This window comes from Portunus trituberculatus, chromosome 49, assembly GCF_017591435.1.
Source record: "Portunus trituberculatus isolate SZX2019 chromosome 49, ASM1759143v1, whole genome shotgun sequence".
Taxonomy (NCBI): Eukaryota; Metazoa; Arthropoda; class Malacostraca; order Decapoda; family Portunidae; genus Portunus; species Portunus trituberculatus.
The window spans coordinates 266,722-283,257 of NC_059303.1; positions in this window are offsets into that span (position 1 = coordinate 266,722).

The following is a 16,536-nucleotide window of genomic DNA, read 5'->3' on the forward strand; positions in this document are numbered from 1 at the left end:
CCCGTGCGCTTGGAGACCCCTCGGACCCCAAAGCACGCATGGTTCCACTGTACCATGGATATCTTGCTGTAGTCTGTCCATTCTCTGTTATTCACATTGTCTGTGCCTTCCTCAAGAAGACGGCAATAAACTGACGTGCCTGTGAGTCCTCATGTACAAGAAGTGTCCCTCTACGGGTCAAAAAGGACCACAAAATTTCATTTTACTGATAAAAGGTACGTAATTTGAATTTTGTTCTTAGACATACAGCTAACATACCGTTAGGCCATGGGGTTAATGGTACTGAGCACAATCGGTTAATTATAGGCTTCGTTGTGATAGAAATACCATAGAAGAAAACTCTTAGAAGTGTGTCAATTACCTTACTAAATATTGCAAGACATTAGGATAAGTTTGCCGAGTTAAAATTTGGTAAATATCCATAAGTACACTAGTCTCATTGTACATGATGGATAAAATCATTTCAGTGTGGTAGACTTTGGTGTGTTTTGAATTAATGTGCTACACACATGGTATGTACGTAATAAAATAAATGAAGCCTAGATTAACCTAAGCTAATCTAAACAAACCACACCGAATCCAGCCTAACCAGACCAAAACCAAAACTTAACCCAATTAAACCTAACTTAATCTTACACTAAACCTAAGGTATCCTAACTTAATCTAACCAAACCTAAGTTAGCCTAACCAAACCTAGGCTAAGCTAACCAAACAGGTGGGATTTCACCAGTCATACTAATCCCTGGGTATTCTTACCTTATACTTAACAATTGAAAAAAAAAAATAAATAAATAATTCCATTGCTCACATAGGACCTACCTAACCAAACCAGTCCTCTGTGAGTTGTGACAGTAAAACAATATAGCAGTATGTTGTAGCTATACATACAAAGTATTTAATGTAGCACAGTGGTGTTCTTTGGTGTGAGACTAAGGGTGTAGTACTTCTGAACAAATACCTATCTAACCACACTTAACCTATTCTAATTTAGATTATTACCAGTCATATTTCCAAATACATTTATTAGGTACCTATGAAAACTGAAATTTGGGTCAAGATACCAAATTCGCCCCATCTAGAAACTAAAGTTATCCACACTATATGCCTGTGTACTGGTTTAATGTAATTTTATTTTTCCTATTTTGTCACTTGCATGCTGGCACCTACTCTATATAGTATAACATAATACCACTCTTATTTTGTATGCCTTGTGTGACATTTTCACAGTTAATGTTAGTTGTGGTGATGAATTTTTTACAAAAAAAAAAAAGAGATTACTGCCGGATATTCAAGATACAAAGCTGGTGCTATCGTTACTTTAACAACTCAAGGAGGATCTCCACCTTATCAAGAATAGGATGGACGTGTTGAACCCAGAGTGTGGTGCGAACAAGACAGTAAATCCCATTATAGAGAACCCCTTTGAAATGCTTCATTCATTTGGCTTTAAAGCCAGTGCACTGGAAGAAGTAAGTGAGCTTTTGCATAATATCTTTTATAAATTCTAGACATAGAGCACTACCGCTGGTCTTGTAGTTTCTTTGAGGCACATGTGTTTGAAGCATTGCCATAACAACCTCCAGTACTATAGGGTCAATAGTTGCTTCGTTCTGAAGAACTGATTACAGGTGAGGATTTTCTCCAAGGTAAATAAGGTTACTCAGCCTTTCTTGGTTGTATTATGATAACTTTTGTGCATTAATTACCACAAGTTGGATTTTCAAAAATTTCGGATGCAAAATTTATTCAGTAATATATATATATACTCGTATATATATATATATATATATATATATATATATATATATATATATATATATATATATATTATGAAGCTATAGGGGTGTGTCATCCTGTGCATTGTTCAGTCACTGTCTTACCTGTGTTCAGCAGGTTGGCACAAACGACTTATACTGAGCATTTCTCGTAGGTTCGGCAGCTGGCAGTGTGGCGAGGACCGGAGGGTCGACAGTGCAGATTCTCGCACAGACACGCTACAGGCACATACAGCTCAGGCACACACTCGTACAGGCACAGGGAAACACAAGTAAAGTTTCTTTCTTTCACTATTGAGTAACAATTACACACACAACTGTAATGTCACGGGCGAAGGGGTTCACAAACAGAGGCGAGGGGTTATACCAAGAGAAGGCAGTACTTCCTTGGTGCGTAAGCGACACAAGGCTCGTGGCAGTCGGAAGGACAAAAGCTTTCGCAATCTTGTCACACCTCTTTTTATATGGCCAGGGGCAACAGCGCATCGGCTGTGGCCAATCAGAGGCCGGCGCAGCAAAGGCGGACGGTCCAACCAATTATGTGGCGAGCAGGACGGCGTTATGTCACCTCTCATGCTTCCTTCACCCCCCCTACCACAAGACACTAATTTTTACCCCCTCCCTTTGGGGGTACCTACCCTGGGTGCAACAGGCATTTAAGGAGGAATGTTCTGGGGCCGTAACACTATCCACTCCCCTTAAAAGTAGACATCCCGTCTATCACTATGTGTCACTGTCACTGTCGCTGTGTATGAAATCGCGCCACCAGGCAGGAGGATGGCGGGTCCGCCCCAAGCGCCGCGGAGGCAGTGCCCTGCGGGGCACATCACTAAGAGTGTCACTGTCACTAACCGCAGGCTCCGAAGCCACTTCCTTCACAATGTCCCCTTCCTCTTCACCTGGCGGCCACACCGTGGAAAGGTCCATGTCCTCCCCAGGAAGCGAGTCTCACTTGAGGTCTCTGTCCTCACCGGGAAGTGGGTCGCACACAAGGTCTCTGTCCTCTCCCACCCCTTCATTCACTTCCCAGGTGAAGGGGCCACCGCTGTGGTATGGACACATCCTATCGACATGTACCACGACTGCTCTGTCCCGTGGGCCACCTCAAAGCCAGTAGGTCACGTCCATCAGCGCGGCCAGCACAGTATATGGACCTTTCCACGGACTCTGGAGCTTGGGGGTCTGCCCGTGTTTCCACTGCGGGTTGTGCAGCCAGACTCGACTGCCCACCTCGTACTGGGGCCCCCTGCTCCACCGCAGGTACTGACGAGACATGGCCTGGCCCGCCAACTGCAGGTTCTGCGTCACACGCTGCCGGGTAGCTGTCATTCTCTTGTGCAGTGCCACCACATACTTGGGCGTCGAAGTAGGCAACTCCTCCCCTGGCGGCCGCCCGGTCGTGAGATCTAGGGGCAGGCGCATCTCACGGCCGAACATCAGACGACTGGGCGTGTAACCTGTAGCCTCCTGCTGTGCCGTCCGGTAAGCCATCAGTGCGAACGGCAGCCACAGGTCCCAGTCCTGCTGATCCTTGCCGCAGAACTTGGTCAGTTCGTCCGCCAGGGTACGGTTGAACCTCTCAACCATGCCATCACTCTGTGGGTGGAGAGGAGTCGTGCGGGTCTTCTTCACCCCAAGCAGCTCACAGCTCTGCTTGAACACCCGCGACTCAAACTCTCGGTCTTGATCGGAGTGGAGTTCCCCCGGCAGCCCAAACCAGGTGAAGAATTCACCGACCAACACTTCTGCCACCGTATCCGCTGCATTATCTGGCACCGCGTATGCCTCGGGCCACTTGGTAAAATAGTCCATCGCGACACAGATGAAGCGGTTGCCACGTGGTGTGCAGGGAAGTGGGCCGGCAATGTCGACAGCAACTCTCTCCATGGGGGCACCAACCTGGTACAGCTGCAATGGTGCCCGGGTCCTTCGCGCTGGCCCCTTCCTTGCCCCACAGGTTGAGCACACCTTGCACCACTCCTCGACATCTTGCCGCATGCCCACCCAGTAGGCACGCTCCCTGAGGCGACATAGCGTCGTCTTATGGCCCAGGTGTCCGCTGCTGACGCCTGCGTGAGCCTCTTGCAGTAGCTCGGAGCGCAGGGCACTGGGGACAACAAGCAACCAAGCGCTGCCTGCCATGGCCACGTTGTCCCACCGCTGCTGCAGCACGCCGTCATGAAGCCCCAGCATGGCCCACTGACTCTCGAGACACTTGGTGGACGGGCTCTCTGGTGACGGTTTCTCCCGCCCACGCCGCTCACCTCTCTCAAGCCAGGACATCACGAGCGCGAGGTCGGCATCCCGTCACTGGGCCTCTCGTTACTGCTGCGGTCACCTACGTCAGTGAGAGTAACCTGGCGGCATTGCTGCGACGGCGTGGCACACTCACGGCGGTTACAGTGCATGCAGTCCTCAGGACATGGCCGGTGGCTCAAGCTATTCGCATTACTGTGCACCCTGCCTGCCCGGTGCATGATGCGGTAGTTATACTGCTCGAGTCGGCCCAGCCACCTCACCAGCTGTCCCTTGGGGTCCCGGAGCGTTTTCAGCCACCTCAGCGCTGCATGGTCCATCCTGATGGTAAAGGCTGTCCCATAAAGGTAAGGGTGGAAGTGTTTTAAGCTTTTTACCATTGCCAACAGCTCCTTCCGGGTGATGCAATAGTTTCTCTCCGCCCGGCTGAACTTGGAGCTGTAATAAGCTACAACACGTTCCTTTCCTTTGCTTACCTGGGACAGGACAGCCCTGACGCCCTCAGCACTTGCGTCAGTGTCCAGCAGGAACGGAACGTCGCGGAGTGGGAACACCAGCACTGGGTTGCAGGCCAGGGCCGACTTCAGTCATTCGAACGCGTCTTGGCACTCCGCGTCCCACTCAAACCTGGCGTCCTTCCTGGTCAGCTGGTGCAGCGGGGCAGCGATGGTGGTGAAGCCCTGCACAAACCTCCGGTAATAAGTACACAGCCCCATGAAGCTCCTAGCATCTCCCACCGAAGCAGGAGTGGGCCAGTTCACTACCGCAGCTACCTTGTCTGGGTCCGTCCGCACACCTTGCCTCCCAACCAAGTGAACCAAATACGGAACCTCATGCTGGAAGAGTACATTTCTTAGGGCTCAATTTTAGGTTGGCCCCTCGCAGCCATCTCAGTACTTCTTCCAGGCGTTCCAGCTCCTCCTGGAATGTATTCCCATACACCAGGATGTCGTCTAAGTACATTAGCGCTGACTTCCATTGCAGCCCTTCCAGCACCTTGTCCATCAATCTCATGAAGCAACTGGTAGCATTGCACGCCCCAAAAGGCATTACTTTGAATTGCCACAGGACCTGCCCAAAAGAAAACGCCATCTTGGCCTTATCTTCCTCTGCCATCTCTACTTGGTGGTAGCCGGACTTCAGGTCAAGCGTGGACAGCCAGTGAACACCTCCCAAAGCGTCCAGAGTGTTGTCTATGCGAGGCAAAGGGTATGAGTCTTTAACAGTTATCTCTTTCAGGGCACAGTAGTCCACACAGAATCTCTGACTACCATCTTTCTTACCCACCAAGACGACAGGTGACGACCACGGGCTGTCAAAGCGTTCAATTACTCCCTGGGCGTCCATCTCTTCTACCAGGCACTGCATCTCCTCCCTCTTGACCGGGGCAATGCGACGTGGGGGCTATTTGATGGGTGTATGGCCAGCTGTATTAATGGTATGCTTTACTAGTGCCGTGCAACCCAAGTCATGGTTGTCATGGCTAAAGACATCAGCATACTTACTTAACAGCTGTTCGAGGGCCTGTTTCTGCATTGGATTCAGCTGGGTGGTGCTCCTGGCGGCCAGGTCCTGCATGTGTGTTGGCAACTGTCTCTCTTCCATCCCGTCCATCCGCTTGCCTCGGGCCACATAACAGCCTACCCCTGGTGACTGCTCCAGGCTTTCCCGTGCTGCTTCTCTGGACCTTCCACTGCTCCCGGCGGCGTCTGTAAGGAGGAGAGGTGCTTCCATGTTACGCAACCTCAACTTGCCTCTCCCTACATCCACGCTCGCCCTACAACAAGCCAGGAAGTCCACCCCAAGCAGACACGGTTCTTCCATGTCAGCCACGTACACCGGCAGCTGTTCCACGACCTCTCCGATGGCGATCTCCACGGTGACGGGTCCACAGAGCGTCACACAATGCCTCGTGACACCACACAGCTGCTGCTCTGCCCATGGGATGTGGCGCGCCCTCACCACGTCTGCCTGCACAAACGTCCTCTCCGCTCCAGTGTCGACAGGTTTCCATCCACTGTGCCCTGGACCTGGACTATGGGAGGAGAGGACAGGCGGCATTCTAATCAGTGGAGGCTGCGGCAGGGAACTGGGGCTGAGTGACGGGCCCCGCGCTCAACCCGGACTCGTTTCCCAGCTGCCTGAGATCCTGTGACAACTGGCAGCGGCCTCTGGTATGGCCCCATTGTCCACAGTTGGCACAGCAGGGTGACGGGGGAGGAGTGGCGGTGTGGACGGGCAGCTCTTCCAATGAGCGTGTTTGTCGGGTGCTCTTACAGTGCCCCCGTATATGTCCTTTCTGCCCACACCCCCAACACACTCCACTGAACTGTCGTGCCAAGCGACGAGGTGATGGCATCGACTGGCGCGTCTGGGTGCAGCAGACACGGAGGTGACGGGTGGAGCCTCGGGGTGCAGAGGGAGCTTGCACGGCCAGCTTTGCAGTGCATTGTAGGAAGGACTCAAATTCCAAGGCCTTTGAGAGGGCGCCCTGCACAGTCGTTTCGTGCACCTGTCTCACATATATCTGAAGCTGCTGATCTCCAAGTGCATCAATGAAGTGGTCGCGTGCGAGCACTGTGACCATGCTCTCTGGCGTTCTGGGATAAGTGCGCCGCACCAGCGCCTCCAAGTCCTGTGCCAGCCGCGGGAGTGGCTCCCCCTGGCGCCTGGCCCGCTCCTTAAGCTGAGTCCGATACACCTCAGCCTGAAGCGTCACATCGAACCACTGCTGTAACGCCTCAGCCAGTCTCTGGTATGACGAACACTGGGCGTTCTTCAGCTGGGCCAGCACTTGACTCACTGGTCCATGGAGGCTGGCGACAAGCTGATACGCCTTCTCGATGTCGTCCCAGCCTTAACCTCGCGCCACGCACTCAAACTGGCGCTGGTAAGCCTCCCAGGCCCAGGTCCAGGTCCTCACTTAACTCTGCTGGTTTCCTCCATCTCCTTGGTCCAGCACAGTGGGGGGGTGCTTGGCTGTCAGGCACTGCGGGGGGACATGAGTACAGCAGGCGTGCATGGCGGAGACATGCGGGGCGATGTGGACAGCCCGGCTGGGGCGGCACACAGCAACCGGGGCTCTGGCATACCTCCCAATGCTGCGTCGCAGTGCTTGAAGCCTCCAGGCTCCGACAGGGTGTCTCTGTGGCCACAGATGGCCCCAAGGTCATGCTCGGCGGCGTCGGTGGCTTGCTCGACCTGCCGCTCCACAATGGCATGCAGTTCAGCCACTTCCTCCCGTAGATTAGCGACTTGCTTTGCTGCTGCCTCCACACGGTTCTCACTGTCTATTTCCACAGCATTAAGCTGTCTGGTGACTGTCTCTGACAGCAGTTTGCACTGTTCCTGCACATACTGTTCTGTTTCCTTCTTCACTGCCACTATTTCACCCCGCCACTTGTTCAGTTTTTGTGCTCACTTGTCCATGTACTGGGACAAAGCCTGCGTCTGTTCCTCAGCTCATCATGCCTGTGCCCGAGCCAGTTCAGCCACACTGTCTCGCAGGTCACACTGTGCCTGTGCTTGTTCTCGCTGTGCCTCTGCCTGTTTTTCTACACTTTGCTGCAGGGCAAGCAACAGGTTCAACATGCGGTCTTCGCAACTGACATTGGCACCTTGTTCCTCCATGGTCCCAGCAACACTTGACGGGCTACTAAATATCCCACGAATCCTGACACCAGTGTTATGAAACTATGGAGGTGTGTCGTCGTCCTGTGCATTATTCAGTCACTGTCTTACCTATGTTCAGCAAGTTGGCACAAACGACTTACCCTGAGCATTTCTCGTAGGTTCGGCAGCTGGCAGTTTGGCAAGGACCAGAGGACCGACAGTGCAGATTCTCGCACAGACACGCTACAGGCACATACAGCTCAGGCACACACTCATACAGGCACAGGGAAACACAAGTACAGTTTCTTCCTTTCACTATTGAGTAACAATTACACACACAGCTGTAATGTCACGGGCGAAGGGGTTCACAAACAGAGGCGAGGGGTTATACCAAGAGAAGGCAGTACTTCCTTGGTGCGTAAGTGACACAAGGTTCGTGGCAGTCGGAAGGACAAAAGCTTTCGCAATCTTGTCACACGTCTTTATATGGCCAGGGGCAACAGCGCATCGGCTGTGGCCAATCAGAAGCCGGTGCAACAAAGGCGGATGGTCCAACCAATTACGTGGCGAGCAGGACGGCGTTACGTCACCTCTCATGCTTCCTTCACCCCCCCCCTACCACAAGACACCAACTTTTACCCCCTCCCTTGGGGGGTACCTACCCCGGGTGCGACAGGTGTTTAACCCCTTCGAGCCGGATGTTAAAAAAGCCCGCCTGTATGATATACGGGTGGTAGTGCCGCGCGCCTGAGCGCGGGAAACTCGTGCAAGCTTGTCATACTTGTCGTCTTTGTGTATTATGCTGCTATTTTTTAGTCACTATATAGCCTTCGAAGAGGAAAGTGGACGCTTCTCCTTCGGAGAAAAGAGAGAGAGAGAGAGAGAGAGACATTTGCTAATATTTTAGACACAAGCGGACGCATGTAGCTTATCTTTCGGGAGGAAGAGGGGAGGGAGGGAAGGAGAGGAAACGAAGGAGAGAGAGAGAGAGAGAGAGATTAGAAAATTTGTTGTTTTTGTGTGTATTTACCTAATTGTAACATACGGGAAAAGAGCTATGCTCGTGTTGTCCCGTCTCCATATCTATTAATGTCCAGCTTTTCTTAAAATCATGAATATTCCTTGCGTTGACCACTTCCACGTCTAAACTATTCCATGCTTCCACCCTTCTATGAGGGAAGCTATATTTTTTCACATCTCTCCTATAAGTGGCCATTTTAGTTTTTTCCCATGCCCTCTCGACATTCTTTCATTCCACATACACAGATCTTCCCTATCCATTTTTCCATGCCAATCATCACTCTGTATATTGCTATCAGGTCTCCCCTTTCTCTTCTGTTTTCCAGGGTCGGAAGTTGCATTCTTTTCAGTCTGTCTTCATAAGTCAAATCTCTTAAGTCAGGCACCATTTTGTTGCAGCCCTCTGTACTTTCTCTAGTTTCCTTATGTGTTTCTTTAAGTTCGAGCCCACTGTATTGTTGCATATTCAAGCCTCGGTCTTATCATTGCAGTAATTATTTTCTTCATCATTTCTTCATCTAAATATACGAACGCCACTCTTATGTTCCTCAATAAGTTCAATACTTCTCCAATTATTTTGTTTATATGTCTCTCTGGCGATAGGTCATTGGTAATTGTCACCCCAAGGTCTTTTTCTTCATGACTGGTTTTATGTCTTCATTTCCTATCTTGTACATACTCCTGATTCTTCTTTCACTCTTGCCAAACTCTATTTTCTTGCATTTTGTCGTGTTGAACTCCATTTGCCATGTACAGCTCCATTTCCATATTCTGTCCAAGTCTTCCTGGAGTAGTTCGCAATCTTTGTCACATCTCACTTTTCTTAACAATTTTGCATCGTCTGCAAATAGGCTCACATAACTGGACACCCCATCCACCATGTCATTTATGTAGACCGCGAACATTACTGGTGCCAACACTGATCCCTGTGGAACTCCACTCTCCACCAAGCCCCATTCTGATGGTCTGTCCTTAATTATTGTTCTCATTTCTCTTCCTACCAAAAGTCTTCCATCCATTTTAGTAAACTGCCATGCACTCCTCCTACCATTTCAAGTTTCCAGATCAGTCTCCGGTGTGGTACCTTATCAAAGGCCTTTTTTAAATCCAGATATATTCCATCAGCCCAACCATCTCTTTCCTGTATTACATCTATCACCCTCGAATAGTAACATATCAGGTTTGTCGTGCATGAACGCCCTTTTCTAAAACCAAATTGACACTCACAAAGTATGTCATTTTTCTCCAAGAAGTCTGTCCATCTATTCTTCACCACCCTCTCACACATCTTAGCTACCACACTTGTAAGTGACACTGGTCTATAGTTCAATGGGTCTCTCTTGTTACCTGATTTATAGATTGGGACAATGTTAGCTCTTTTCCAGTCTTGGGGCACTACACCTTCCCTTAATGAGGCATCAATTACTTCACAAACTTTTTCTGCCAGTTGCTCCCTGCATTCTCTTAAAATCCATCCTGATACCCCATCAGGTCCCACAGCTTTTCTCACTTCTAAACTCCCCATCATATTCTTGATCTCCTCCACAGTTACTTGAAACTCCTTCATAATCCCTTTCTGTTCCATTACCAGTGGTTTGTCAAAAGCAGTCTCCTTTGTGAATACCTTCCGAAAGCATCCATTCATAGCCTCTGCCATTTCCTGGGATCTTCACTGCATACTCCATTTACTTCTAAACTTTCAATACTTTCTCTATTTTTGATGTTGTTGTTCACATGTCTGTAAAAAGCCTTGGTTGGTCTTTACATTTATCAATTATATCCTTTTCTTGTTTCTTTCTTTCTTCTCTTCTAATCAACACATATTCATTTCTTGCTCTTTTGTAACTTTCCCACTGCTTAATCCGTCTTTTCCTTCTCCACCTCTTCCATGCATCCTCTTTTCTTGTTCTAGCCTTTTCACATCTATCGTTAAACCAGTCCTGCTTTCCAACTTCTCTATGTTGTCTTATTGGTACAAATTTTTCTCACCTTCTTTGTATATTTTTATAAATTCCTTCCACTTTTCATTTGCTCCTTAGCACTCTTGAATTTCATCCAATTTGTCTCTTGAAAGAATTTCTTTAGGTTTCCAAAATCTGTCTTGGCATAATTCCATCTTCCCACTTTATATTCTTCATTTCTTCTAGATTTCTCTTCATCTATCACCTTGAACTCCAAAACTGCATGATCACTCTTTGCTAAAGGGCACTCCACCCTCATCTCCTCAATGACCATTGGCTCTGTACTAAAGACCAAGTCCAGTCTTGACGATGCTCCCTCTCCTCCAAACCTAGTATCTTCTTTGACCCACTGAGTTAACACATTTTCCATTGCCAGTGTCAATAGTGTATTTCCCCATGTTGTCTCTGATCCTTCCATTGACCAGTCCTCCCAACACACCTCTTTACAATTAAAATCTCCCATCATTATAGTTCGTTCACAGCCACCCAACATTTCTTCCAGACATGTTCCTGTATCACTTATCATTTCTTCATATTCCTGTACTGACCATGCATTTGTCTTAGGTGGTACGTACACCACTATGTAGTGCCTCTTTTTCCTTCATTAGTTTCTGCTCTGATCTTTAGCACTTCTGCCTTTCCCATACCTTCTTTCACTTGATCCACCTTTATATCTTTTTAACCAGCAACATCACTCCTCCTCCCATCTTACCTACTCTATTTCTTTTCCAAACATTATATTTCCTTCTCCAACCATCATCAGGTCTTCTCCTCTCTCAGTTTTGTTTCAGTAAGACCCACAATATCTGGGTTCTTGTCCCTCAAGTAATCGTTGAGTTCTAAAATCCCGATATCACTCCATTTATGTTGGAATACATTACATTCCGCTCATACGTAAGTTTCTTTAGTCCTTTCTTACTGTACTTTTCTGGGTTATGAACCACTTCCTCAGTCTCATATCCAAGATTCTCCAGAAAAACTCTTTCTTCTCCTCTTCTGTCCTCTCTTCATTTTTTTCAAAGCCTCCTTTCTCAACTCATTTAACATTTCTCTTTCCTTTTCACCGAGATCTCTTCTCAACCAAATCTTCCTTGTTGTTTCCTGCTGGGCTAGCCTCCATGACTTCTCCACCAATTCATCTACATCCTTTTGTGACTTAAGTTTGATTCTTATTGGCCTCATACCTTCTCTTGTGAACTTTCCAATTCTATGGAAGTCCTCTATTTCTTGTACTAGGTCTTTTCCCTCCTCCTGCACCACATTAATGATATTATTTATCACCTTTTTTATGTTTTTCTCTCTCTCCATTTTACTCGGTGTCTTATCCTCCTCCACACCAAATATCACCACACATCTCTTTTGTCTACAGTTTCCCTCACCAATGTCTCATTTGATTTAATAACCTTCACCACTTTCTCAGCAATCTTCTCTTCTATGATCTGTTGATCTATAATTTCAGCAAGGCCCAAAGTTTTCTCCCCAGACTCTTTGATTTCCTTTTCCAGACTTGCAACTTTGTAATTTACCTCCTTTCTTTCCACTTCCTGACTTTTTTTCCATTCAGCCTGCTTCTCCATCACTTTTCCTAGAGATTCTCCACATTTTTCGCAATTCACTTTAATTAGCTTAACTTCCTCTTTCAGTGCTTCATTTTCCTTCTTCATATCGGCACAGTCTTTCTTTACATTGTCATAACTCGTTTCCAGGCCCCATACTTTTCAAACAGTTTTCAATTTTACCTTCCAACTCCAGAATTTTCTTCACATAAGCGCTCTTCTCCATTATTCCTTGAAATCCTGTGAAGTCTGATTCATCTTTCGAGTTCACGGCCGCCATGTTGCTCAGATGTAAACAAACCAGCTGATGGCTCAAACGCAGGCTACAGTTTATATTTACCTTCCCTGGACATTATTTTGCTAAATCAACAGTTAACATGACTATATGGAGACGGGACAAACATTACCAGCTCCTTTCCCACCTTGGTTACTCTTAGGCAATGGTAACTGTAGAATTAGAGATGATTGCTCTGGAGCTCAGCGACCACCTCCGGGACGATGTCCCGTGTGTGTGTGTGTGTGTGTGTGTGTGTGTGTGTGTGTGTGTTTCACTGTTTGATCTGTTTGATCTGCTGCAGTCTCTGACGAGACAGCCAGACGTTACCCTACTGAGCGAGCTCAGAGCTCATTATTTCCGATCTTCGGATAGGCCTGAGACCAGGCACACACCACACACCAGGACAAAAAGGTCACAACTCCTGGATTTACATCCCGTACCTACTCACAGCTGGGTGAACAGGGGCTACACGTGAAAGGAGACACACCCAAATATCTCCACCTGGCCAATCAACTCGTCCTCTGGCTTGTGAAGCCAGCGATCTAACCACTGAGCTATCGGGCGTGTGTGTGTATGTGTGTGTGTGTGTGTGTGTGTGTGTGTGTGTGTGTGTGTGTGTGTGTGTGTGTGTGTGTGTGTATTTACCTATTTACCTATTTGTGTATTACAGGGCCCGAGCTAAGCTCTCTGTGTCCTGTCTCCTTGTCCACCCCTGTCATATCTCTCTTTCATTTACTCAGTTTATTCCACTTATCAATACTATGATGCGGGAAACTGTACTTTCTCACATCATTTAGACAGATGTCCTTTATTAGTTTTTTTCCATGTCCTCGGATGTAATTACTTGCGGTCACCTTTATCAATTCTCTGTCCAGTATGTCAATCTTGTTCACCAATTTATACATAGTTATCATGTCTCCTCTTGTTCTTCTCTCTTCTAGTGTGGTCAGCCCCAGCTTCCTCAGTCTTTCCTCATAGTCTAACTCCCTGAGTTCTGGTACCATCCTTGTTGCCAGCCTCTGTACCCTTTCCACCTTCTTCACATTTTTCTTCATATGTGACCAGACAAGCTGCATATTCTAACTGGGGTCTTATTAAGGTGCATAATATCTTCTTCATCATTCCTTCATCTAGGTAGTGGAATGCGAGGCCAATATTTTGGAGCATGTTATATGTATTCCGAAATATCTTGTTAATGTGTTTCTCCGGTGACAGAGTGTTTTGCACAGTTACTCCTAAGTCTTTCTTCTCATTGGTCTCTTCAATCTTCTCACCACCCAGCCTGTAATCCCTGTTTGGTCTGTATCTACTTCTTCCCATTTTCATAACATGGCTCTTGTTTATATTGAATTCCATCTGCCACTCTTTACTCCACTCATATATTTTGTCAAGATCTTCCTGTAGCTTGCTACAATCTTCCACATTCTTTACTCTCTGCATAATTTTCATATCGTCCGCAAACATATTCATGTAACTGTCAATTCCTACTGGCATATCATTAACATAAATAAAAAACATGATGGGACCAAGCACTGACCCTTGTGGAACTCCACTGGTTACCTTCTTCCACTCGGACTTCCTTCCCTTCACCACTGTTCGCATTTCTCTTTTCACTAAGTAATTTTTCATCCATTTTGCTAGTTTATCACTTACTCCTGCAATCTTCTTTAGTTTCCACATCAGTCTATTGTGTGGCACTTTATCAAAGGCCCTTCTCAAGTCCAGGTAGATAGCATCCACCCATCCCTCTCTATGTTGTAGTATGTCAGTCACTCTTGAATAAAAACATAATAAATTGGATACGCACGATCTTCCTTTTCTGAAACCAAACTGTCTTTCACTCAGAATGTTTTCACTTTCTAGATATTCACTCCACTTAGCTTTAATTACTTCTTCACATACCTTGCACAATATACTTGTCAACGAGACTGGTCTGTAATTAAACGGTTCCATTCTACTACCATTTTTATATATAAGCACAATGTCAACTCTTTTCCACTCTTTTGGGACTATTCCTGTTCGTATGGAGGTTTCCACAATATCAAATACAGGGTTCAATAATTGATCCTTACATTCTTTTAGCTACCTTCTAGATATGCCATCAGGCCCCATTGATTTATTAATATCCAAATTGCTTATAATTTTCCTTACATCTTCTTTAGTAACCATGATGTCCTACATTTGCTTTATCTCCGTTGGCTCTTCTCCTATAAAATACTCCTCCTTTGTAAACACTGCAAAAGTTGTCGTTCAAAATTTCAGCTATATCTCTAGCATCCTCATATACTTCTTCCCCATTTTTCACCTTTTGTATTGCCTCCCTTATATTTAGTTTTCCATTTATGAATTTGTAAAACATTTTAGGGTCACTATCACAGTTTTCCACCACTCTCTGTTCATATTCCTTTTGTGCTGTTCTCCTTACTTCAACATATCTATTCCTTGCTGTTTTGTAAACTTCTCTTGATAATACATCACTGTTTTTCTTAAGTTTCTTCCATGCCTTTTCTTTGTTCTTTTTTGCTTCTTCACAATTTCTATTAAACCACTGTTTATTATTTAAAGTCTTCTTTCTGTGATATGGGACAAACCTCTTCACAGCAGAATTATATAAATCAATAAATTTATCATATTTCAATTGCATATCTCCTTCCTGGTATACCACAGTCCAGTCAATTTCATTAAAGAACTCCCTCATATGGTTATAATTTGCTCTAGTATAATTTAATTTTTCCTTCCTGTGTTCCACAATCCTATCTGTGCTTATTTCCGTATCCAGCTTAAAGTTTAGGACATCATGGTCGCTTTTCCCCAAGGGACATTCATGCTCAATTTTTTCTTTTAGGGAGATGCCCCTGGTAAATACCAAATCCAACCTTGCTGCAACATCTTGTCCCCTACACCTTATTGGTGATCTCACCCACTGTGTCATCAAGTTATTTGTTGCTACGTTTAACAATTCCTCTGTCCACTCTCCACCGTTTACCACTTCGTAGTCTTACCACACTATTTCCTTACAATTAAAGTCCCCAACTATCATCACTCTGTCCTTTTTGGTGAGTTCCTGCTTCATTCTGTCCAGAGTATTTCTCATCACCATTTGATACTGTTCATATTCCCAAGCACTGGTTCTAGGTGGTATGTATACTGTTATAATATTAATGTCTCTCTTACCATCTGTTATAAGCATACTTATCACTTCCTCATTTCTCTTACTATAGTTTACCTCCTTCACTATCAGATCTTCCTTAGTAAGAACCATTATACCACTACCTCCTTTATTTTTTCTATCATTTCTCCATACTTTGTAGTGTTTGACATCAAACCAATCTAACTTTATTTTGGGCCTTAACTTTGTTTCCACCACACACATTATATCCAGTTCATTGTTTCTTAGGTAATCCATACATTCTAGCCTCTTAGACAGAAATCCATCTTTATTTGTGTAAGTCACTTGAATTCCATTCCTAGTCTCTTTCTTCGATGTTTCTGTCAGTGTAATGTCTATTCCGTCTGTTTTATCCACCACTTCTTCAGCCTCCCATTTCTCATTCTCTAAAATAACTTAGTCTTTTCCTCCTCGGTTCTTACGTCATTCCTCTCCCTCACTTCAGTTACAAGCTCTTTCATTTTCATCCGTTCGTCATGTGACATATTTCTTCTTATGTAAATTGTTTTGGTCTCCTCAGAGTCCTTAAGTTTCCAAGCCTTCCTCAGCAAGGCCTCAGCTGCCACCTGAGACTTTAATTTCAATTTCAATGGTCTACTTTTGCCTTCCTCAAAAGCTCCTAGTCTAACACTTTCTTCTACCTCAGCATATAGGCACTCTTCCTCTTCTGAGATCTTATTCAGTAAAGACTTAATCCTGTCATTTTCCTTATCTCTCCTATCTTGCCAGTTCCTGTTCGTTTCCTCCCTCAATCCTGTTATGATTACGCATTTTTTTTTTTTTTTTCAGCAATATCTCTCACTACATACTCATTTTCCTTTAATGCCTTTACCATTTCACTCTGTGTAATCACTTTATTTTCTTCTTCCTGCTTTTTCACTATCTCCCTAAAGGACTTTTGTACGTCCTG